Here is a 23,946-nt window from a genome sequence, read left to right as displayed (position 1 = left end):
TCAGGCTCTGAGTTAAGTGCCCATGTGCGTCATCTCACAGCAGTTTCACATCAAGGCCATTATTATCTGACGTGGGCACTGGTCACTCTTTTGGCCACCAGCATCTGGCATGCCCTTCCTACAAGGCAAAGTCCACCTCCCACTAGAGGACCTGAAAACACATTTTCCCAGCCTCCCTTGTAGCTGTGACAGAGTACCTGATACAGATACCTCCAATCAGATATCCCATTCTTGACTGTGAATTAGAAACTGGTGACATGAGCAAGCCAAGGCCACACCGAATCCATTCTGGTGACAGTGCAGCAGCAGAGCAGCGCCTCTGGCTTCAGAGGCAACCATGGTCCTGATGCCAACATCCCGTGTCCCTGCCCAGGGCTGGTGCTGGCTGCAGCGTCTGTGCCGGGGGATGGCAAGGAGTGGTTCTGACACCAGACCGATGCTGCAGGGTTGGGCCTGGCTCCTGAGATCCCCAGGGCTGCCCATGGTCCTTTTAACAAAGCCCTGTTTTTCTTGATTCAGACAGAGGAGGCTTCTTTTTCCTGCAATCACCCAGACTGTTGGGTTAGCCTGCGTTTCCAGAGGGGGAAATGAAGGCTCAGAGAGATCTTCAGATAGGCTGGGTCTCCGTCTCTAGCTGAGCTCCAGGCCACTCTCCTCCGCAGTCTGCAAGTGGGAAAAGGGCAGTCCAGAGAGGACAGCGACTTCTGCAGCATCTTGCAGATAATGAGGAGCAAGGCTTGAGGGACATGTCTTAGATGCTCCCTGTCCCAGCCAACAGCTTGGCTATCTGCCATGCTCTGCTTTCCTCTGTTAAAAACCCTGCCACCCAGCCTGCCCCCAGACACTGTGCCTGCCCCTCAGGGATGAAGAAAAGCCCCAGAGTAGAAGGAACTGGGAGCTTGTCCTTTTGCTGACTCAGCTGGGACTCCTCTGCCCAGCACGCGTGACTCCTCCAGAAGGGGTCAGGCCCCCCTCCCTGCCTATCCCCTAAGCACCTTTTCTTGATGCAGTAGCCCCCGGGAGGGCAGTGTTCTTACAATCACATTGCTTCATCATCTATTGAGGCTCTACTTTTTAGGCGTTCAAATCCTCAACCGGACCCCCCCCCCCCCGAATACCCACTTGGGGTTCATGAATTATCTGAGCCAGGTGGGTTGGTCCACATTAATTCAAGTCTATGGCAGACACCATTCTGCACACAGACAGACGTGTCATAGTATCAAAGCTCTTTTTAGGCAGTCTTTTATAATACATTCTCCTGGGGCCTGTATTCCTCCAAGGAATTCAGGACAGGCTAGGCCTCATGAATTATGCTACTAGAACATCAACAATTAGTTGTATTCAGTGACTAGGTCTGAAATCATTGGAAAGGGTAGAATTCAGAAAAGCCTGAAAGAATCTCTAATGCAGTAATAACAGTTTTATCATCAGTAATCACAGGGACTATTGAGCACTTCAACCACGTGCTCTAAGACCAAATACTAAGCATTTTATGCCATCATTTAACTCTTAGGAACCCTCTGAGGTCAGCAGCATCCCAGTTTTACAGAGTATGACATAAAGCCTCAGAGAGAATAAGTCACACAGTCAGGAAATTATAGATCCAGCCTGTGCTCTTAAGGATCGGTTCCAGGCTTGTTATATATAGAACCACAGCTTCCTGGATGTTTTGGACATAGAGGTTTACTCTGTCACCACCTCCCCTCATCATCCGCTTTACAAAGGAGGAAACTGAGAGGCAAGGATTTCCCCAAGGTGAGCCCCAGGGTTGTAAGGAGAATATATATTTATACTGCACCCCAAGAAGGAATGTGCACCCCTCTGGGGCCACCAAATCTTACTTCCTAAACATTAGTGGGCCTGGAGCTGAGGGAAAGCTGGACCTCATGACAAACCGGCCCAGATAAAGGTCCAGTGAAGGGGGAGAGGCCTTGAAGGATCCTCTTGACCTCTCAGCCCGCGCCATCCCGGACCTCCCAGATGACCTGGTCCAACGTGGTCACTCTGCACCGAAAAAGCTGGAATTGGGATGGGCAGAGCCCCACCCAAGGTCAGTGGCAGAGCTTGAATAGAACCCAGGTCTCCAGGAGCCCTCCGCTTGAGCTGTCCTGCCCCAGTAAATTTTTTCAGGTCATCCTATTTTCATTCCCTCTACAGTAAGACTCCATCCAGGGACTTTGGCGTTCCCTCTTTTGGGGTAACAGGTGAAAGCAACATCACTGGGCCTGACCAGAGTGCGCCTGAGGACCGAAAGGGCCCCCAGTTCCCTTTCCTGCTCTCAGATAGTGGAGGGTGAATGGAGGAGAGCAGGGAGCTCGCCACATTGTGTGTGTGTGTGGCGGGGGGTACCTCGAGGGCCCAGAACACCTTTGCCTGGAGTCACTCCCGCATGAGTTTCCCAAGGAAACCCTCGGGCTCTGAACACGGGGGACGACGACCCTAGGTCCCCTAAGCACCTGGCTCTTCCTGAACTCCCAGGGCTTCTCCCCAGCGGTTCCCAGGCGGCGACAGGGGCGGGGAAAGTGGGGGGGGGGCTGTCTCCTCCGGGTTCCTGGGGAATCTAAACAAAGACTGGGGCCGAGACCGCTCGCTCCCGCGGGAGCCCGGCGCGCGGCTCCCCGAGGACTGGCGGGGCGGGCGGGGCCTCCCACCGCACCCGCGCACTCCCAGCAGCCGAGACTCTTCCTCCGGGCGCCTGCGGGAGGTGAGGAGCAGGCCGATCGACCTGGGTGTCTCTGCTAGGTTCCGGGGTGCGGGCGTCTGGCTCGCCTGCCCGCCCACTGGGCGCTCCTGCTGCCGCGGGAGGAGGGAGCCGAGCGCCCAGCACCGCCTCCCGGGTCCAGCCCCCGGGCCGGGCCCGGCCGGGGGGCCGAGCGCCCACGCTCCCCGCGCCCACGTGGGCACGCCCCCCGCGGCGCGCCTCCCCCAGGCCCGGCCCCCGCCCCCGGCAGCGGTGGCTCTGCGGAGGGGCCCCGGGCTGCCGGCACCTGCACCCGCGCGTTGGCGGCAGCGGCGCCGAGGCCCGGCTCCCCGCCTGCGCGTCTGTCTTGCTCGCATCACCCTAGGTGAGTCGGCGGCGCCCCGAGGCCCATCTCCCCCCCCCCCCATCCCCCGGCCGCTGCGGCCGCGGCCGGCCCCCCGGTGCAGCCCCCGCTCTTGACCCAGACCTTCGAGCCGGCCCCCTTGTCGCCGGGCCACACTTCGCCTACGAGGGCGGAGCCCCCTCCGCACCCCATTCCGCCCTGCCCGGGCTCTTCCTCCTCGCCCTCCCGGCCAGACGCGGGGACCCCCAGGGCCACGGCCCGGCCGCCGCCCGCGCCTCCCTGATCGCGACATCGGGGGCGGTAGGGCCTCTTTGTTCGGGCGGCGGGCACAGGGGCCCCCTCCCGCCGCCTCCCGGAGTGTCGCCCGCACCCACCCCGCGCCGTCTCTCCGCCCCCCGGAGTTCACCCCGACCAGGTGGCGGCGGGCGCCTTTTAGGGGTGCGCGGTCGTGCAATTGGTGGATTTTTTTAAACCGGTTTGGAGGGGGGAGCGCGGCGTGGGGGGCGGCGAGAGCGCTCCCGGCTGCTGCTCCTGCTTGGCTTCTCGCTCTCCGGCTGCTTGCCTCCTCGCCTCCCGCGCTCCTCTCCCCGGCTCGGCTGAGCGCACTCCCCCGACGCCGCAGCCCCGAGCCGGGCAGCGCCGGGCGCAGAGATGAAGGTGCTGGGACACAAGATCGAGCTGCTGACAGGTACCGCCGGCGCATCCCCGCCGCCGCCCCTCCTCTCGGCCCTCGCCGCCCGCTACTTTCCGAGTTGGAGCGGGAGCGGGGCGCGGTGGCAGCGGCCGGGGGTTTGGGGTGGCTCGGATTCGAGCAGGAGGGGGTGCAGATAGCAGCTAATTCCTAGCTGGTGCGCTGCGGGTTCCTCTGCGGAGCCCGGCCCCGAGAGAGGACTTGGGGCGGTGCCCTGCCCGGCTTTGCTCTCTTGAGTCCCCTGGGCCCGGTGTCCGGGGTGGGTAGAGCGCTTGCCGCCGGGACGCGGGTTTGGGGACTGGTCCCTTGGAGTCTCCGACTAGTCAAGCTGCAGTCAGTTTCCCAAAAGGGAAAAGAGAGCTTAGAGCCCCTGCCCTTCAATCAGTGTTGCTTGGTCCCCCCAAGAAAGGAGCTCCCTGGGCTGCCAACAGGACCTCTGCCGTGGGCCTCTGATTTCCTGCTTGCTTACCATCTGAGCACCTCTCCCTAGGAGGAGAAGTTACTTGCTGGGAGTAGAGGCCAAGTGGCCAGGAAAGTGGGAAGCCAGATTGGGCCCTGATGACTGGAGAACTTCAGCCTTGGGGCCCCTCTGAAGAAGTGGCCAGACACCCCACTGGACACCGTATCCTGGGTGCTGTGGCTGGAGATAACAGAGGATGCTGGGTCTGCCCAGAAGGGGAGGCAGGAGAGGGGACCGGGGGCTGAACGGTGGAGCACTCTCCCAGGCAGGAAGGGCAAACTGTACAGGTCTTCCCAGGGTAAAGGGGTGAAGAGACCTGAACAGGAGGATGGGGGCTAGGAAAGGGAAACAGTCAGGAAGCCCAGATCCCACCAGGTCCTGGGCTGTGGAGGTGCTCACTCAGTGTGTACTGGGTGGACACATGGATCCATCCAGCCTCTGGTACCTGGGAGGTGTGATCTCTGATCTGGAGGACCTTACCATCTGGTGCAAGGGAACAGAGCCCGGGAGCCCTGTTACAAGACACGGAAGGGGGCAGCAGTGTGGGGACACACTCAAGAAACAGGCTGGAGTCTGAGGTGGGGGCAGGAGGGGAGCAGATCGATTTGAGCACCTGGCAGCTTTTGAACTGGACCCTAAAAGACAGAATTTTTATTAATAGAATGGGAGGTGGCATTACAGGCTGAAGGATGGAGAGACCAGGATATGCAGAGGCCCTAGGATGTGAGAGGAGGCTTGAACTGGGAGTGATGTGATGTGAAGCGGAGGCTGGAGGGTCTGGAGTATGTGGGACGGGGTAGGGTAGGCGGTGGGTGACGTTTTGGGCTGTGGGTACGTGTTTAAGTAGCAGTGGCCACTCCTTGCCTCATGCCAGGCTCAGAGAGTGGAGAAGGTGGGCGCTGCTCCTAGGGCACTGGAAACGCTGGCCAGGCGCTCAGAAGTGCCAGGTCTGAGTCCCGTTAGCCATGGGGCTGGTACCCCCGCCAATCCCTTGCCAACTTTCCTTGTAGCGCTCACCTGAGGCGGGCCAGTCCTCCTGACCTCAGAGGGCACTGCATGGGCGGCCGAACGTGTTAATGCCCCACAGGGAAATTTTCACCACCCCATGGGTTTTTAGAGCCCAGCATACAGGACAGAACTCCTAGATCCTTCCGTTTCTCCTCTTCCAGCCCCAGAAGGAACTGGAGAAGGAATGTCTGTGGGAGACATGCATGGGGGCTCCAGCGGGGTCCCCGTACAGAGTACCCTCATCTTCTGGGTACGTGGGTCAGGGTCCCTCCTCCCTCATCAGACACGCTCACCTGGTTCTCGCAGACTCTCTATGCCCCTGGCCAGGCTGGAACAGGACTCCCTTGGACACTGTCATCAGTCTCGGGCTCCCATTGCACCTCTCACCAGGCCCTGGGAGACAGGGCATCACCCTCAGTGGTTTTTCCAGCCTTCGCTTTTTCTCCAACTCCCTCCCATCCTCTTCCCCATCCCATTGATCTGGGTTCAAATCCCAGCCCCAGTACTAGCCAGCTGTGTGATTTCAGATAGGTTACTTAACCTCTCTGACTTCAGTTTTCTCATCTTAGAGATGGAACTATTGACCCCTCCCTCTGAGAGCTGGCGTGAGGCTCGCTGAGATAGCACAGGTGACACACCCCGATGGGACCTGGCCCTGGTGGGCGTCTCGAGGGCTTCCTCTCCCCTCGGGTTCCTTGGTCTCGGCTGTCCCAGTGATGGAGGACTCCGCCTGCCCTGGCTGGTTGGCTGCCAGGAAGTTGGGATCTGTCTCCACTCACTTTATCCCTGTCATATGCACCTGTGAGATCCTGACCGTCTCCTCTGTTGGATGATGAGCAGCTCACAAGGTGGTGGCCAGTTTGTTGTGGTGGCATACAGCAAGTGCTCAATAATTGTTGACTGAGTCCAGGCTGAGCAGCGACTCCAGGATAATTTCTCAGAAGTCTCCAGGTCCTGCCCCCACATCAGCATTAGGAAGTTATTTCACTGAACCTTTTTGTGAAACTCATGTTTATTTAGCTGTTTATAATTTTCACATTCTCCCATTTTATTATCATATGATCATTTTACCAATGAGGTCAGTCTCGGCCTCACGCCATATGGCTGAGAAGAGGTGGAGCTGGGTTTCACATCTGAGTCCTGAGTCTATGTGTTTCTATCTGCCTGGCTCTGGGCCAGACTCATAGCTGTTCTACACGTCACTTCCTCATCTGAAATAGGTTCATTGCGGTACCTTCCATACCGTTGTGAGACTGTATGTAAAACATTGACAGCAGCATCTGGCAGGCAGGCAGCAAACGGCAGTTGTCCCTGAGCTGCCTCCTCTGTGTCCTGGGGTCTCCTCCCCTTCCCGCTATGCTCCAGTCCCTGGATTCCCTTCCTCAGGGAAGTTCCTCCACAAGGTTCTCCACACAATCCAGGCCTCCCTGAGACGTGCCTCTGGGGCACCCTGCTTTGGCCTCAGGCTCCCGTCACATGGGACGGGGGAGACAACATCTGGGGTTGGGCCCTGCTGGCCGGACATCCACAGCTCTGACAGCAGGTGGGCAGAGCCGGGCACCCGCGCTTACGGGGCGGGCAGGATGCCCACGAGTTGTCCTGCGCAGCCCAAGCGTGTCTTCTTGTTCCAGAGAGAAGGGGCCGTTCCTTCATGGGTGAGCAGGGCTTAGGCAGCCGGCACATAGTTTCCAGATGCTCTCACAGAGTCCTGCCAGGGTGGGGAGGGCAGGGATGTGCGAGTCAGAGGACGTGAATGTCATGGTTTCCTCTCTGCTTCTCAGCTCCCGAGCAAATTCTTAATTTCTCCAAGCCTCAGTCTCCTTATCAATAAAATGGGAATAAAGGCCCTTCCTCATTAGCATGGTAAGAAGGAGCCCAGGGCTCTGTCCTGCCCACACACAAACTCCCTGCAGTCCTCAGAGGGGAGACTCTCTGTGCCTTTTTTTCATTTCTTAGTGAGATGGTGAAAAATGGGACATTCGTCTATTTGCAAGTGGAAAGGTAACGGTTTTAGTGCATTTATACTCCAACAGTCTGTCTCCAAGATGGTTCGGAGTCAGCTCTAAAATGGCAGATTTGGGGCTCTGAAATAGTCCCTTGGGAGTCTCAGTATTAGACGGTGGAAATTTTTAAAAACATGCTTTATGTGTGATTAGAAAGCAAAACTTTTGCCAGCTCAATCTGGAATTTTGGTGTCATTTTAATGCATGGAATGTGTATTTAAATAGTGTTTGAGGGACTTCCCCTGTGGTCCAGTGGTTAAGACTCCGAGCTCTCAATGCAGGGGGCACAGGTTCGATCCCTGGTCCAGGAACTAAGATCCCACATGCTGCATGGTGAGACAAAAACAACCAAAAAAGAAACCCTAAAATTCTATGTTGAATAAAAACATCTTCCATAGAATAAAGGCAAAAATTTTTTAAAAATAGTGTTTGATTGTTGGCAGGTGTGTTGACCCATATATTTATATGCGGGGGAAACTGAGGCATAGATTTACCCCCCCCACCCCCAGGAGGCTGAAAATAGGACCCTGAATCCTAATTTCCAGTTCATCCATTTTAGTAAACTTCACTGCTTCACTGGGGCACTGATGGTGTGAGGGGACATGTGGTCGTGGTCAGCTAGAGGAGGGGAGAGCGGAGCAGATCATTGAGCGGGGTGTGGGAGGTGAGCAAGTTGTCCCACTGGTCAACTTTCAAGAAGGGCAAGTTGGCGATGATGTATCGAAAGCTTAAAAATATGTATGATCTGTGACCCAGCAGTTGAATTTTTCAGAACAAATAAAGATGTGTTCAGAGGTGTTTGTTCAAGGATGTTATCCCGTAGTTGTTTATAGGAGAGAAAAACAAAACAAAACTGGAGACAACCTAAATGCCTAATAGTAGGGGAGATTAAACAAACAGGAAACCCCAGGCTGTTGTGAATTATGTCACCAAAAGTTATTTACCCACCTGAACAGATGTCCCCTTATATACATGTAATAACATGGTGACAGCTCACCCTTACATGGCATTTGTCTTGTGCCAGGCACAGTCCTAAGCACGTTCTATATGTTAATTCATCATCATAACAGCCTTCCGAGGTATGTGCTGTTATTTCCTCCTTTTTTTTTTTTTTTTGTGGCACACGGGCTTAGTTGCTCCGCGGCATGTGGGATCTTCCTGGAGCTGGGATCGAACCCGTGACCTCTGCATTGGCAGGCGGATTCTTAACCACTGCGCCACCTAGGAAGCCCTTATTTCCTCCTTTTAACAGATGAGGAAACTGAAGCACAGAGAGGTTAAGTAACTTGCTTAAGGTCACACAGGTGGAAAGTAAATGGCTGAAATTTGAACCAGGATATCTGGCTCCAGAGTCCAAAAGATGTTTCAGAACAGTGCTTTTTTGTTAAAAACAAACAAACAAACAAACAAAACCCACCTCTTTTTCAGTATAGAGATTAGCACTGAAAGTGAAAGGAGATAAGCAAAAATGTTAACAGCGGTTTCCTCTGGTTACTAGTATTGTATGTGATTTTTTTGTTTTGTTTTGTTTTGTTTTTTTGGCACACGGGCTTAGTTGCTCCGTGGCGTGTGGGATCTTCCTGGAGCAGGGATCGAACCTGTGTCCCCTGCATTGGCAGGCAGATTCTTAACCACTGTGCCACCTAGGAAGCCCGTGTATGTGATTTTTAACTTCTTTTTGCTCTTCTGTTTTTCTTACTTTTCTCAGTGAATATGTATTGTGTGAAATTCAAGTTCTATTTTTAAAAATGAAAAATTAACACATGTACAGGGTAAAGTGCTAAGCACTAGGATTCTGATGAAACCAGAATTCCTGCGGGAATTCTGAAGGAGAGCTGAAGTCCAGTGTTGTGGGAGGTGACATTTTTGAAAACTCGAGAGAGGAAGAGTCATTCACCGTAGATATTGACGTTGGCTTTCCATAAGTACAGGGTTAACACAGATGGAGTCATGGGGGTGTGTGTGTGTGTGTGTGTGTGTGTGTACATGTGTGCTAGGCTGAATTGTGGCCCCCAAACATATTCAGAACCTAATTCCTAGAATCTGTGAATGTTATTTTTTGTGACACAAGGGACTTTGCAGTTGTTAAGTTAAGGATCTGGAGGTGGGCATCATCCCAGGGAGCCCTAAACGCAGCCACACACATCCCCATAGAGGGAGCTGGAGGGAGACGTGATGTGACGTCTGCAGCAAGGTGCTTCCCTTGCTCCCACTGTCGGCCTTGCACATGGAGGAAGGGGCCACAGTCAAGGAATGCAAGGGACACAGCTCTAGAAGCTGGAAAAGGAGGGAGAACAGATCCTCCCCCAGAACCTCCAGAGGGAGAGTGGTCCTGCCAACACCTTGATTTCAGCTCAGGGCTGCTGATTTTGGACTTCAGACCTCCAGAAATATAAGACAATAGACAGGTCTTGTTTGAAGCCACCAAGGTTGCGGTGATTTGTTATAGCAGCGCCAGGAAACCAATGCAGGGGTGTGTGCAGATCAGACCTGGTGCCTCGGCCTCAGCAGAGGCTGGCCTCATGGCCGTAGGGTTGGGGTCTGGAAACCTGCTTCTGATCAGGGCCTGCTGTTTGAACGTGGGCTGAGCCTGGCTGAGCCCACAGAGTGGTCCTGAGAATCAGCTGGGAGGGCATCGTGACACTGTTTTGTAAGCAGAAGCGCAGGCGTTGATAGGACGTGAGTTTCTGCTCGCCTAACACAAAGCTGGTCTCTGTGTTGTAACAGAAAAGCTCTCATGGCATGCCCTTCCAACTTTCCTTAATCCTCAGGGGCTTTAAACTCTGAACCACAGGTGAAAGGTACACTGCAACCAGAGTGACCATATGTCTGAAGCCCATAGCCAATACCTTTGAGGACCGAGATGGTTTTTCAGTTTGCATGATGGAGGGGAAGGGGGCAGGGCAGGCGCTGTGTGCCTGGTGATGCTCCAGTCCTGGGCAAGTGAGAATCCTGGCCTGTCCCACCTGAGCACCACCTGTTCCTTGTCCATCAGGTGAGTGGTCTAAGCCCACTGCTCCCAAAGCCCTTGCAGCTCCAAAGTGTTTGCTGTGAACCCAGCATACTGGGGCAGGGCAAGGAGGCGCAGTGGTCAGGGGTGGCCTGGAGGTCCCCTGCAATCTGAAGTGGGCATCCAGGAAGACCACAGGCCCTAGAACATTCTGGGAGTCCTTTTTTTTTACCATTGCTTCTTTCGATTCATCTGATGGAAGTGCCTGGGTTGGAGAAGGCCTGAACTGCCAGAGTTGACCATGGCGTTGCCATTCAAGTGTGGTGGGGAAGCCCTGCCTCCAAGCCCATGAGCCCTCTGACCCCACACCTGGACCTGGATGCCCATGTGGGTTGGATGCTGGCCTTTGCTTGGCCTCTCTGGACCATGCAGGAGAAAAGATCTTAGATGTTATATTAAGTCTCTTGGTTGCAAGTGACAGAAACTGAACTTAGAGTGACGCAAAGAAGGGAAACTCGGGTGTCTATGCAGCACAGTGGACCTAGGGCCACTCAAGGCCATCAGGCTCTGTCTGTCTCTCCCCAACTCCTGTCAGGTCCCTTCTTTGGGTTGGCTTGGTCCCAAGTCAGTCCCTTCCTTATGGTGGCAAAATGGCTGCTGGCTCACAGACCATCCTCCTGATAACCCCAGCAAAGAGCTTCTCAAGGATTCCAGCAAAGGCCCTGCCCTGATTGGAGCCCACACCCCTCCCTGAACTGTCCCTGAGGCCGAGTCGTGTGCTGTGTCCACTTGGTTTCCCCAGCCCCGCCTGCCTCCCCTGCTGCTCCTGCACACTCTCTCCTCCAGCGCTTTCTCCTCATCTCCTTTCTCTAGGCCTCATCCTGGGACCGCTTCTCAGTCCTCACTCACCCCCTCGCTGACCTCATCTATCTCGTGAGCTCAGGCACCCTCTGTGGTGGTGTCTGCAGCCCCAGCCTCTCCCCTGAAGCGCAGACTCTTGTAACCACCTGCCGTTTGCAGCCACACATGGCTCAGGTCTAAGCTAAAACCATCTGGGCTTTCCCCCAACTTCCTTTTACCTAGGTCTTCTGGACGCGTGAATGGCAACTCTCTCCCTCCGGTGGCTCAGGACGAAACCCAAATCACCCTTGACTCTTCTCTCTCTCATACCCCACATCTCATCCATCCGCAGCTCCCGCTGGCTCTACCCTCGGAACATACCCAGAACCTGAGGACATCCCGCCACCTCCCCCATGCCGTCTCTCTCCTGGATTAGTGCAGTGACTGGTCTCCCTGCTTCCACCCTCACCCCCTACATCTTTTCTACACACAGAACCTGGAAATCCTATCACATCATCCCACTGCTCAAAACCCTCCAAGGCACCTCACTCAGGAAAAGCCAGAGTTTTTCTAACAACATTTAGACTCAACGTGGTCTGATGCCCCTGCCCTTCCCTCGTGGTCCCCGGGCCCCCGCCCCCATCTCCCCCGACTCCTTCTGCTGCAGCTGGCTTCCTCACATCCGCCTGAACACGCCAGGCAAACACCCGCCTCACAGCCTGAGCGCTTGCTGTCTCCTCTGCCCCGAGCGCTCTTCCAGGTATCCACAAGGCCGCCTCCCTCACCTCCTTCACGTGTCTTTGCTCTTGTCACCTTTTCAGATCGCAGCCCCCAGCCCCGTGCTCTCTCCCCGTCTGTGACATTGCTTCCCCGTGCACGTGCCATGTCTGTATATTTATATACTTAGATTTGTTGATTGCTTGCCTACCCCTCCCCTGAAAGTTCCACAAAGGCAGGACTTTTTGTCTGTAATGATCAGTCTTTTATCTCCAGTGCCTAGAATAGTGCCCGGCACATGGTAGCTGCTCAGTCCGTATCTGGTGAGTGAATGAATGAAGGACTTAGGCCTGGGCCCCTTGGCCGCCCCCGGGGGTGTGGTCATCTGTGTAGCACATGGACTGAGGATGGGGCCAGGGTGCCCCTTCCACAACCAGGTGCTGTTATGAGAAGAAATGGCCTGAGGCTGAGCCGCGCCCCTCTTCTGCAGACATCGTATGTGAGGCAGGAAGACCCTGGGCATTGCTCGAAGTGGGTGCTTCTCTGCCAGGTGAGTGTGTTCTTCAAAACACAAATACATGAGCCAGTTCAGAGGGGAAGGGGGCTTTCCAGGAGAGGGATACCCAGTAAGAAGGCTGTTCCTTCGGGCTCTCTCTTTCCTGCAGACCACATTGCAGACCTCTGAGCTGGAGGAGGCTTGTTGCCTTGGCTTACCCTTTGAATCATACACAAAGATATCCAGGACAAGTGTATCTGTATTTCTGGGACATTTGCCAAGTTAGGCAAAGATACAGGACTGAATTGAGGCACCTGTGGTAAAGAAATGAGAATTTGTGGCCAAAAGTGCCAACCTGAGCTTTTTAAGCTTTGAATGTGGGTCATGGTTACTTGTGTTGATGCAGTTACTGTGAGCTTGTGAGGGGTGGGGTGGAAGGTGCTGGCTCACTCCTTGAAGCGAAACTGCTGCCCGCTGCAGACAGGAGGCTGCAGGCTCTGGGCCAGCCCTGGAACGTCCCTGTGTCCCCTTGGGCAAGCCACCTCCTGTTCCTTTTCTTTGGGTTCCTTTAGCATGTTAGGCTGGGTCTCTAAGAAAATTGTCCCGAGTTTAGATTAGCTTCAATGACATGTGGCAGAAAACCCAAGTTAATAATAGAGAAAACAACAAAACAGAAACAGACTCACAGATATCGAAAACAAACTTATTGTTACCAAAGGGGAAAGTGGGGGGAGGGATAAGTTAGGAGTTTGGGATTAACATATACACACTACTATATATAAAATAAACAGGGACCTACGGTATAGCACAGGGAACTCTACTCAGTACTCTGTAATGACCTATATGGGAAAAGAATTAAAAAAAAAATATATATATATATATATATATATAAACTGAATCACTTTGCCCAGCACCTGAAACTAACACAATATTGTAAATGAGTTATACCTCAATTAAAACATAGATTAAGCAAGATAAAAGTGTATTTCCCTCTTTCGTAAGCAGAGTCTAGAGATAGGCTATCTAGAATTGTGACTTCATGATTCTTAGGAACATAGACTTTTTCTGTATTGTCAGTCTGTCACCTTTAGTATCCAGTCGCAGGGTCCAAAATGGCTGTTCAGGATCCCACCATCACATCTGTATCCCAGCTAGCAAGAGGAAGGAAGGGTTGAAGAATGGCATATCTCCTCCCTTTAAGACCACTATCCCAAAGTCACATCCTTCCATTTACATCTAACTGGCTGATTGTGGTCACATGGTCATAAATTGGCTTTATTCCCATTGTCTACCTGCTCTTCTAAAATTTGGGAATCTATTATTAAGGAAGAAGAGAAGAATAGATTTGGGAGGACAGTTAATAGTCTCTGCCCCAGTAGGACTTTTTACTGGCTCCGTACCGAAGCTGCTCACATGAACGTGTTGTTGGGATTCCAGTTCTGTCTGCCCTTGCCCTTGGTCTGGGGATTGGAGGTTTATTATGTCTTTGTTTAATACCTGGAACCACGCTGTGTACATAAACAGCATTCACACATTGGTGCTGTGCCTCAATAGAAGAAAGTTTTACAAAAAGAGCTACGTTATGGCAACTCTAAGATGCACCTTTTTTTTCATAACCTCTCTAAACTACAGTCTGTGTTGGTGAGGTGGGCACCAGGACTGCTCTCCTTGCCATCACATGTACACCAGAATTTGCAGCTTGGAGGGAAATCCTGGATTCAGTAGTGGAGCACTCTTGCAAAATGCTGCACCACGGATGATCTTAACGTCAGAGGAGCAGGGACTTCATGGAAAAGCACAGCCAGCAGCAACTTCAAGCCGGAGTGATTTGGAGGCATCAGACCCTGAATGTGAAGACGTTTTAGGAAGACCTGACACAATTTATTTCACTATGTTTTCTTTTTTAAGGATTTACAAGTGTTATAAGCAACTATACTTCAATGCTTAAAAAGCAAATTTATAAGAGTGGTAGATGGTTTTAAAAACTTGGGTCTGGGACTTCCCTGGCGGTCAGTGGCTAAGACTCGGAGCTCCCAATGCACCGGGCCTGGGTTCAATCCCTGGTCAGGGAACTAGATCCCACATGCATGCTGCAGCTAAGAGTCCTCATGCCACAACTAAAGATTCCACACACAGAGATGAAGATCCCATGTGCTGCAACTAAAACCAGCACAGCCAAATAAATATTTTTTAAAAATTTGGGTCTAAGTCTAAAAGAATAAAATATCTAAAAAATAAAGTAAGTACCAAAAGTTCTGAATGCTAAGAACTCATTATATAAGTAGCAGTTCTGAAATTACTTTGTGTGTCTACTAGGAATGAACAAACAAAAATATTGGGGAGCGACTTCCCTGGTGGTGCAGTGGTTAAAAATCCGCCTGCCAATGCAGGGGACACAGGTTCGAGCCCTGGTCCAGGAAGATCCCACATGCCGCGGAGCAACTAAGCCCATGCGCCACAACTGCTGAAACCTGTGCACCACAACTACTGAAGCCTGTGTGCATGGAGCCCATGCTCTGCAACAAAGAGTAGCCTCTGCTCGCCACAACTAGAGAAAGCCAGCACAGCAACGAAGACCCAACACAGCTATAAATAAATAAATAAATAAATAAATAAATAAATAAATAAATAAATAAATAAGTTGGGGATAATTAGAGCTAGGTTTCTCATTGTGGAAGAAAAACAATTACAAATTTACAAATAAAGGGGGAAGTTAGAATATACTGCATGGTGTTGAATTGGAATTAGAGGTATCAGTATAAATTCCAGATTTTTAATAGATATACAGATACGTAGATATGGAATGTGTGTGTGTGCGCGCGCGCCTGCGCGTGTGATTGAGACAGAAAAAATTCAAGATGAGGTTGGAACATCATATAGGGCTAGAAAATTAGAAACGACTCAAAAAAATGGTGGGCACATGGTGAAAGGACCCAAGAGCCAGCTTTTTGGAACTCCCAATGGCCAAATCTGGCACAATCAGAACAATGAGATAGTAATAGGAATTGATTATAATCTGTAGAATAAAGTAAGTAATTGAATACATAAGTAAATGGAGAAGAAAAGACAGCTCTTTTTCTTCCAGGAGAATTTCAATTAATAAATGTAGAAGGGATGATGGAAATAGAAGATTATCGTTAAGCAAATACCACAGTAATAACTGTGGGCAGGCATCATCCGTGGTTGCTAAAATTAGTGGTCGAAAGCCTGATGAGAAGCAGGATGTCTGCATAGTCTCAAAGTATCTTCCCACAAGATACGTATTAATTACAAAGGGAAAAATAGTAACGTTATACTGGAGAAAGCTGGCAGACACCACCTGAATCGGGTGATCAAGCTTAACGTCCCCAATAATAAGGCAGACTGACATCATGTGCCCCATGAAATGGTACACTGAGCAGGTCACATCTCTTTTGCTGTATTCTTGATAAAAATGCATAACCTCAGTCTAATCATAAGAAAACAACAGACAAACCCAAACTGAGGTATAGTCTGCAGATTTAACTAATCAGTATTTTTCAAACATCAGCACCATGAAAGGCAGACTGAGGAACTGTCCCCAATTGGAGGAGACTATGTGACAACTCTGTGCAGTGTGGCATCCTGGATTGGGAGACTTGGGAAAACTAGTGAAATTCATCTAAGATCTGCAGATTACTTCACCATATTGTATCAGTGTTTTCTTTCCTGGTTTCTCTAATTGTAGTAAGGTTCTGTCCATGGTGACATTAGGCAAAGCTGAGTAAAAGTATGTGCGAAGTTTCTGTGCTTTGTTTTTTTCTTTGATTTTTCTATACATTTGTAATTATTCCAAAATAAAAAGTTAAAAGATAGGGGACATTATTCTGTCTTAATTGGCAGTGTTTTTTCTCTTTTGGAACATAAAATGTTAGTGTCAGCTATAATCGGTGGTATCCTAGATTTGATAAAATCTGCTGTGTAGAATAAAGTCTCCTTTTAGACCCTTCCGAACCCATATCGTTCCCCAGAGGTGAGCATTACAGTTACCGTGATTCATCTGAGGACCTATTTTTTAAAAAATTTGCAAATGTATGTACCTATATGGTGCCTATATTTTTCACATAAATGGGCTTATTTATTTAAACTTCTTATTCTGTGACATGCATTTTTCTCTTAACTGCATATTTTAGGATGCTTTCTCTATCTGTTTGAGTGGAGCTGCCTTATTTTTTACATAGCTGCCTGGTGCTCTGGGGTGTAGATGTGCCATGGTTTATTTAACCACTCAGCTGATGCTTCTTTGGGTGGTGTTTACTTTTTTCCTGTTCCAAAGAGTGCTGCAGCGAGCATCCCTGTGCACAGCCTCTTAGTGTTTTTGTTTAGGATAAATGTCTAGAAACAGAATTGCAGAGTTGACAGGTATTTGCATTTTTACAAACTACCAACTTGCCCTCCAAATAAACTGCCCACCGCAGTCCAACCAACGGTGTATGAGTGTATAAGCTGTTTCCCCAGAACCTCACCGATGCTGAATGTTATCAATCATCTAATACATTGCACTCTGGGTGAAGAACCATTCATTCACTTGTTCATTCATGCCATCTCATTCAACAAAAACATATCAAGTGTCAGAAAATATGAACAATTGATTTTGTTAGTATTGTTGTTGTAGTGATATGATGGGGAAAAGCATTTCAGGCAGAAGGAACAGCATGAACAAAGGCACGTGCCTCCTGTGGGTAGAAAGGGCCTACTGAGTCAGCTGGGGTCTTTAGCCATGAATGTCAGAATCCAGATAGGGCTGCCTTGAGCACATGGGAGTGTGTGTGAGTGTGTGTGTGTGTGTGTGTGTGTGTGTGTGTGTGTTGGCAGGATGGCGGTGGTTGGGGGCGGATCGGAACTCCTAGACCCAAATCAAGGAAGAAGCAGGAGAAGTGGTCTAGTTCAGGGTGGGCCTAAATCAAGGGGCTGTAACTAGAGAGAGGAAGTGGAGGCTGGGCCAGAACAGAAGATCATGTTCCCTGCATCCTCCTGTTGGGCCGTGTACTCGGGGAGACAGAATCTGTATAGGGTAGGGTTTAAGAGCACGGACTCTAGGGTCCCTTCCTGGATTGGCAAGTCCTGGGGACGTGCGCCTGTTTTTGTCTCACCTGTGAGATGGGGATGCTGAGGGAAGGTCTAGTCCCCATCCAGCCCTACCCCCAGTGCTGTCCCAGCCCTCTGAGGTCAGGATCAGGGCAGGGAGAGTGATACAAGGGGCCAGCTGCCCGGATGGCTCTAAACCCTCTACACAGTGCAGCTGGAAGTTGAGTTCCTGATTTTGGGGGTCTCTGAATCCTGGGGCTTCTTTTCCAACCACAGTGCTGGCGTGGTGTGGGTGGAAGGGCATCAGGTGCCCAGGCTTGAACGTGAGTCACGTGCCTGGCCTTAGTGGTGTCCCTCTTAATCTGTGGCACAGACCCCTCCCCCAGGGCGGAGCTGGCCAGGCCAGGTTGGCTCTGCTTCTTGTTCCATTTGCTTGTGGCTTTTCACATAATAACGAGACCTTATAACCAGGACTTTGACGTGTGTACCATCCACAGCGCATCTTGGACCAAGACCTTGACCATGACCTGCCAGAGGCTCCCTCACTCCTACGGTTGAAAAAAGAAAAGCCATTCCACAGTCTTGCTTCTTTTGTCGCTTGGTTTCACCCTGTCCCACAAGGTCTAGTTCGTCTGCATAGGCTAACTTTACCCTGTTGATGTCGGGCCTTCCTTTACCTTCAGCTCTCGCATTTCTTGGTGGGACACGTGTGGGTGTTTTGGGATGGGGAGCGATGCTTCACTGTACAGCTGTCCCCACACAGCCTTCCTCACCCCTGGCTCCTGGGCACTAAATGCTGTAGGATCCCCCGGGTGCTGAGACCACCCAACATCCCCATGTGTATTTCCAAATGCCCCCTCCTGCTGGCTGAGCAGTGCTTCCACTCAACAGTTGCTTTATTCCATAGCTTATGTAACTGAAGCAGTTATTGACAAGGCTCAGGAATGAGCATAGTAATTGTTTATATATATATATATTTTTTTAATAATTTTTTATTTTATTTTATTTTTTAATTTATTGGCTGCATTGGGTCTTCGTTGCTGCTCATGGGCTTTCTCTAGTTGTGGAGAGCGGGGTTACTCTTTGTTGCGGTGTGCAGGCTTCTCATTGCAGTGGCTTCTCTTGTTGCAGAGTATGGGCTCTAGGTGCGTGGGCTTCAGTAGTTGTGGAGCACGGGCTCATTCGTTGTGGCTCGTGGGCTCTAAAGTGCAGGCTCAGTAGCTGTGGCGCATGGGCTTAGTTGCTCCGAGGCCTGTGGGATCTTCCTGGCTCAGGGATTGAACCCGTGTCCCCTGCATTGGCAGGTGGATTCTAAACACTGTGCTACCAGGAAAGCCCAATTGTTGGTATTTTTAACCCTAATAAGTCTGAGGGTTCACATGGCTCCGTTCTCAGCATAGAATCACATTTAAAGAAGCACAAATCAGCAACCAAAAGTAATTGAAAGAAAATGAAATCCTCTTAAAGAATCCACCTACATTCGTGCTGCTGGGGAGCTCCTTTCTGTCACCCAGCCAAAGAGCCCGGGCTTTCTCTCCCTCATCCCTTTCCCATCCCTTTCTTGCAAACATCAGTGGAGCCTCCCTGCTAGCAGGTATGAACCCTTCCTTAAACAGGAGACAAGAGAAAAAGAAACTCCAGGGTTGTCTTAAGTAGGCAGAAGAAGTTTAGGGCCCCAGTCACCTGTTATCTTTGTCTCATCCAAGTGGGTACAGAAATCTCCCATTTAAAAAGCGTGTTTCTATCTGTTGTCTCTGTTGTACCTCAGAGCTCTCTGAGGTGGGCAGAGGAAGGCTACCACTCCCATTTTGCAGATAAGCAATCCTCTTAGTGATCTGCCCAAAATAAAGCTAGCCAGTGCGTGAGACAGAAGAGATTCCAGTGACTCCAGGCCTAACCACTGAGAAGCTGAGGGCTGGAATTCATCCCAGTCCCATTTGCTTCTAAATGGGCCCATTCCGGGCAGAAGACCTAAATAGACATTTCTCCAAAGAAGACATACAGATGGCCAACAAACACATGAAAAGATGCTCAACATCACTCATCATCAGAGAAATGCAAGTCAAAGCCACAATGAGGTATCACCTCACACCAATCAGAATGGCCATCATCACAAAGTCTGGAAACCACAAATGTTGGAGAGGGTGTGGAGAAAAGGGAACTCTCCTGCACTGTTGGTGGGAATGTAAGTTGGTACAGCCACTATGGAAAACAATTTGGAGGTTCCTTAAAAAACTACAAATAGAACTACCATATGATCCAGTAATCCCACTCCTGGGCATATATCCAAAGAAAACCATAATCCCAAAAGAAACATGTACCATCATGTTTATTGCAGCACTCTTTACAATAGCCAGGACATGGAAGCAACCTAAATGCCCATCAACAAATGAATGGATAAAGATGTGGCATATATATACAATGGAATATTACTCAGCTATAAAAAGGGATGAGATGGAGCTATATGTCATGAGGTGGATAGAACTACAATCTGTCATACAGAGTGAAGTAAGTCAGAAAGAGAAGGACAAATATTGTATGCTAACTCACATATACGGAATCTAAAAATGGTACTGATGAACTCAGTGACAAGAATAAGGATGCAGATACAGAGAATGGACTGGAGAACTCGAGGTATGGGAGGGGGCAGGGGGTGAAGGGGAAGCTGAGACGAAGCGAGAGAGTAGCACAGACATATATATACTACCAACTGTAAAATAGTCAGTGGGAAGTTGTATAACAAAGGGAGTCCAACTCGAGGATGGAAGATGCCTTAGAGGACTGGGGCAGGGAGGGTGGCGGGGACTCGAGGGGGGGGAGTCAAGGAAGGGAGGGAATACGGGGATATGTGTATAAAAACAGATGATTGAACCTGATGTACCCCCCCCAAAAAAAAAGTATATATATGTGTGTATATATATATTTATAAAACTAAATCACTTTGCTGTACACCTGAAACTAACACAACATTGTAAATGAACGATACTTCAATTAAAAAATTTTTTAAAAAACCCCACTGTTCTTCACAATGCTTATCACTTAATAGATTTTAGAGATTGTTCTACAATGATGTAGAATCTACATCAGTACTTCTAGGCCTACTTAATTTTTAAAATAGGCTATATAGTTTTAACTTATATCATTTAACTTGTCCCTTGCTAATGAACTTTAAGGTTGTTTCTACTCTGTTGTTACCACAATATTACAGTGAATGTCCTTGTGCATGTATCTTTGCATATTTGTGTAGTAACTATGTATATGTGATAAGTGTATGTGATACTATATATATTAGATAAATCCCTGATGTGGAATTGCTGGGTGAAAGGATATGTGCTCTTTCATGTATTTTCTAACAGAACTCTAGAATCAACCTATCAAAAATACTCTTTTGGGCTTGTGATTGGAATTTATTGATTCCAGTTTATTAATTAATTTACAGAGAATTGAAAGCTTTACAGTATTTTTTTCTGTCCAGGTATGTGACCTGTCTCTTCATTTACTCTAGGCTTATGTCATTCTCTAAAAATAGTCATATTTTTTCCCAATATAGGTCTTTTTTCTTCAGATTAATACGAGATACTGTAAAGTTTCTATTGCTACGATGAAAGGGACCTTTTTCATGATATTTCTAACTGGTTATTGCTGATTTTGTGTCAAGCTACCTATTCTTTTATCTGTTTAATATGTTTTCCAGTTGATTCTCTTGCATTTTATTGGTAGCTGGCCATATGATCACCATATAAAAACAGTTTTGTCTCTCTCCTTACAATACTTTTTGTTGTTGTTGTTGTTACATTGGATAAGAAGATGTTCCAGTGTAGGAATGCTAGTGAATATCTTGTCTTGTTCCTTGTTTTAATAGGACAGTGCTATTGAAACTACTGAGTGTTAGCGAGGGAAACAAGAACTCTTCTGCTTTGTTGGTTTGAGTGTAAATTAGTACAACCTTTTTAAACAGCTATTTAGTCGTACATATCTTAGGGTCTTAAAAACATGTAGGCCCTTCAACTCAGCAGTTCCACTAAATAACTAAAAATGTGTGTGAAGATATAACTATAAGAATATTCATGAAGGGACTTTTTGAAATAGCAAAAGGTTAGAAACAGCTTACATTTCCAATAGCAAAGAATAGATAAATAAACAACATTACATTTATTTAATGAAATACCATATAGCTAATAAAAGTGAGGTAACTACATATAATATAGTAGAGAGATGCTCATGATGCATTATTATGTGAAGAAACTGTTGTAAAGCAGTATGTGTAATACGTACAGTGTGACTCCACTTTAAGAAACCAATTTAAATGTACATATTTGGAAAGATATATCCTGAAAACTTAGCAGCGGTGTTCTTCTCTGAATGGTGAGTTTATAGGTGAATTTTTGTTCTCATTTTTACCTGACTTCCGTGAAATCAGGGAAAAAATAATTTGCTTTGAAAAATTTCAATCGAATAATTCAGTAATGTATATTACATATGTACAAATCATACAGAAAAGTGTATGACTCAGGCCCCTTGCTCCATTCACCATTGAACCCTTACTCTGTGTCACACACTGAGAACACAGAGATGAAAAATAAGCAGTTTTTGCCTCGTTTCTACCCTCCAAAAGATGATATACTCCCATGAGGAAGATGGTTAAAAAAACCCAGGTAGTTACATTAAATATGATAAATGCTGTTACAGGGAGAAACACAGAGGGCTGTGGGAACACAGAGGAAGGACTTAAATTTTAAGGAATTGTGTCCCTGTAGTTTCTCCTTGGTTTCTTAAACTGATATTATGATCTGTTTCTACAGGTTGTGCTGTCCTCCAAACTCTGCTAAGAAGCTCCTCGGCGAGCCTTTCGTCCTAAGACAAGCTGTGCCCGTGGATCTGTTCCCTCACACCCCGCACTGCGAACTCGTGCTTCTCTTCACTCGATAAGCAGCCTCCTACAAGCCTGCAGGTTCTTTGTTAAGGCTGAAGTGTCAAGTAACTTGCAGGTTCGGCATATTGCTACCTCGCAGACCCTGAGAGCATTACCAGGGAAACCAATCTTTGGATCCTGAGCAGGAAGAATACAGTGGGTCTCCTACCTGAGGCTCATTTCTAACCTTAGTTTTCAGGTTTGCTGGCTCTCTTGCATGTTTGCCTGGTTGTGACCACTCCTTGGCCCTGGATCTGGACTGTTCCTTCCTTTTGCTGTCAGCCTGTTATGGCTCCCTTGATCCTAGTCTATATAGTCTGTCTCCTCTGTCTGGCTCTGCCTGAGGTGGGGTGACAGCTGAGCTTTTCTCTGTATCTGGTCATAATGTCACATTGACCTGGGTTACTATATCTGCCCAGAAATTTTACTAGATGTGTTCTGCATTCATGAAGGAGACAAAGATTAGAACTAGAAACAAGTCTAGCTTTTTTAAAAAGCAGAGTAAGCTTTGAAGCGATTACAGAGTGACTGCGTGATCTCAGTAGAGATTCATTCCTTTGGGTTTTCTGAGCTTTGAGGCTTCCAGAACAGCCTTTAAAAATGTGGTTACACTGAAGAGCAATACCGCCAATTAGCTCTCACCTATGGAGGGAGAAGTGGTTGTAGTAGAGACCCTATGGGAAGGGAGACCATCAAAGAAGACACTGAATACCTGTAATTGTGCTTTGTAGTATGGAGGCAGAAAGCTCCAGAATCCCCTAATGATCCAGTATATATATACTATAATAAACTGGATATTGAAACTGACATTCTCTAGTCATGATTTCTTCAGCTGTGGAGTTGTTATGGGATACGTGCCCAACAATTAAATTATGTTTTGAATCGTAATAGCCTAAGGACTTGTAACTCAGCACTGTCTGATTTACAAACTGATATCAGGTCAGCTAGTGTTTTTAATTCTCAATCCTAAATATCTCTAGAGAAGCCTCTTTCTCAGAAAAATAAGGCTCTTAAAGCTACTATATAAATATCTATATAAAAAATATTAGAAGGAAATAATCTAAAATGATAAAAAGTGTTGATTAATGGTAGTCAGATAAATTTTATTTCAATTTCCCTATTCCCTTTTATGTAAATATTATTATATATTTATATATCATATACATTGTATCTTTCCATTTCCCTATTTTTTATTTTATATAAATATTATTTTTATAACTGAAACATCTTAATGTAAAGCAGAAGTGTAAAGTGACTTTTATTTTCTCCTCCTTTGTTCCCCATATTTGTAAATGGCAATCCCATCTATTATTTATGTAAACTGGAAGCCAGAGTTATCTTGCTCATTCTCATAGCCAACTGCCTACAAGGTGGATTCCACCTGGGAATCTCCTAGGTACTCTGAACTCATATCTAATGTTGCATGCTCCTCATCTTTCCCCCAAACCATATTTCCAATTTTGATGAATATACCAATCTCCTTGGTCACTCAAGCCAGAAGCCTGGGAATGAGTCCTTCTTCTCCTATACCCTCTGCCCACATGCAGTGTATCACCAAGTTTCCATCCCTGCAGGTTACCATCCTCTCTCACCAAATTCTTCCTGAAAGGGCCATCTTCCCAACTTGTGCTGCTGTATTCGCTGTTGCCCCCATCCATTCCAGTCTCTAGAGCCAGAGTGAGTTTTCTGAAATGCCAATCTCATTGTGTTTCTCCAGTGCTTGAAATCTGTCATGGACTTCTTTTAAAATTAAGTCCCCGATTCTTCATGTAGCCTCAA

The 23,946-nt window shown here is 48.5% G+C and overlaps 1 long non-coding RNA gene across 1 annotated transcript in view; it reads left to right on the top strand.

The window, feature by feature from the left end:
- The window catches only part of LOC130839052 (uncharacterized), a 30,973-nt gene extending 8,254 nt beyond the window's left edge, over positions 1–22,719 (top strand). Inside the window, exon 3 of the long non-coding RNA XR_009049759.1 lies at positions 22,058–22,719. This is a non-coding gene — a long non-coding RNA (uncharacterized LOC130839052). The remainder of the gene's footprint in view (positions 1–22,057) is intronic.
- Positions 22,720–23,946: the final 1,227 nt, after the last annotated feature.

Source organism: Hippopotamus amphibius, chromosome 16 (genome assembly GCF_030028045.1).
Source record: "Hippopotamus amphibius kiboko isolate mHipAmp2 chromosome 16, mHipAmp2.hap2, whole genome shotgun sequence".
Lineage (NCBI taxonomy): Eukaryota > Metazoa > Chordata > Mammalia > Artiodactyla > Hippopotamidae > Hippopotamus > Hippopotamus amphibius.
This window is presented reverse-complemented; position numbering and strand designations above follow the sequence as displayed.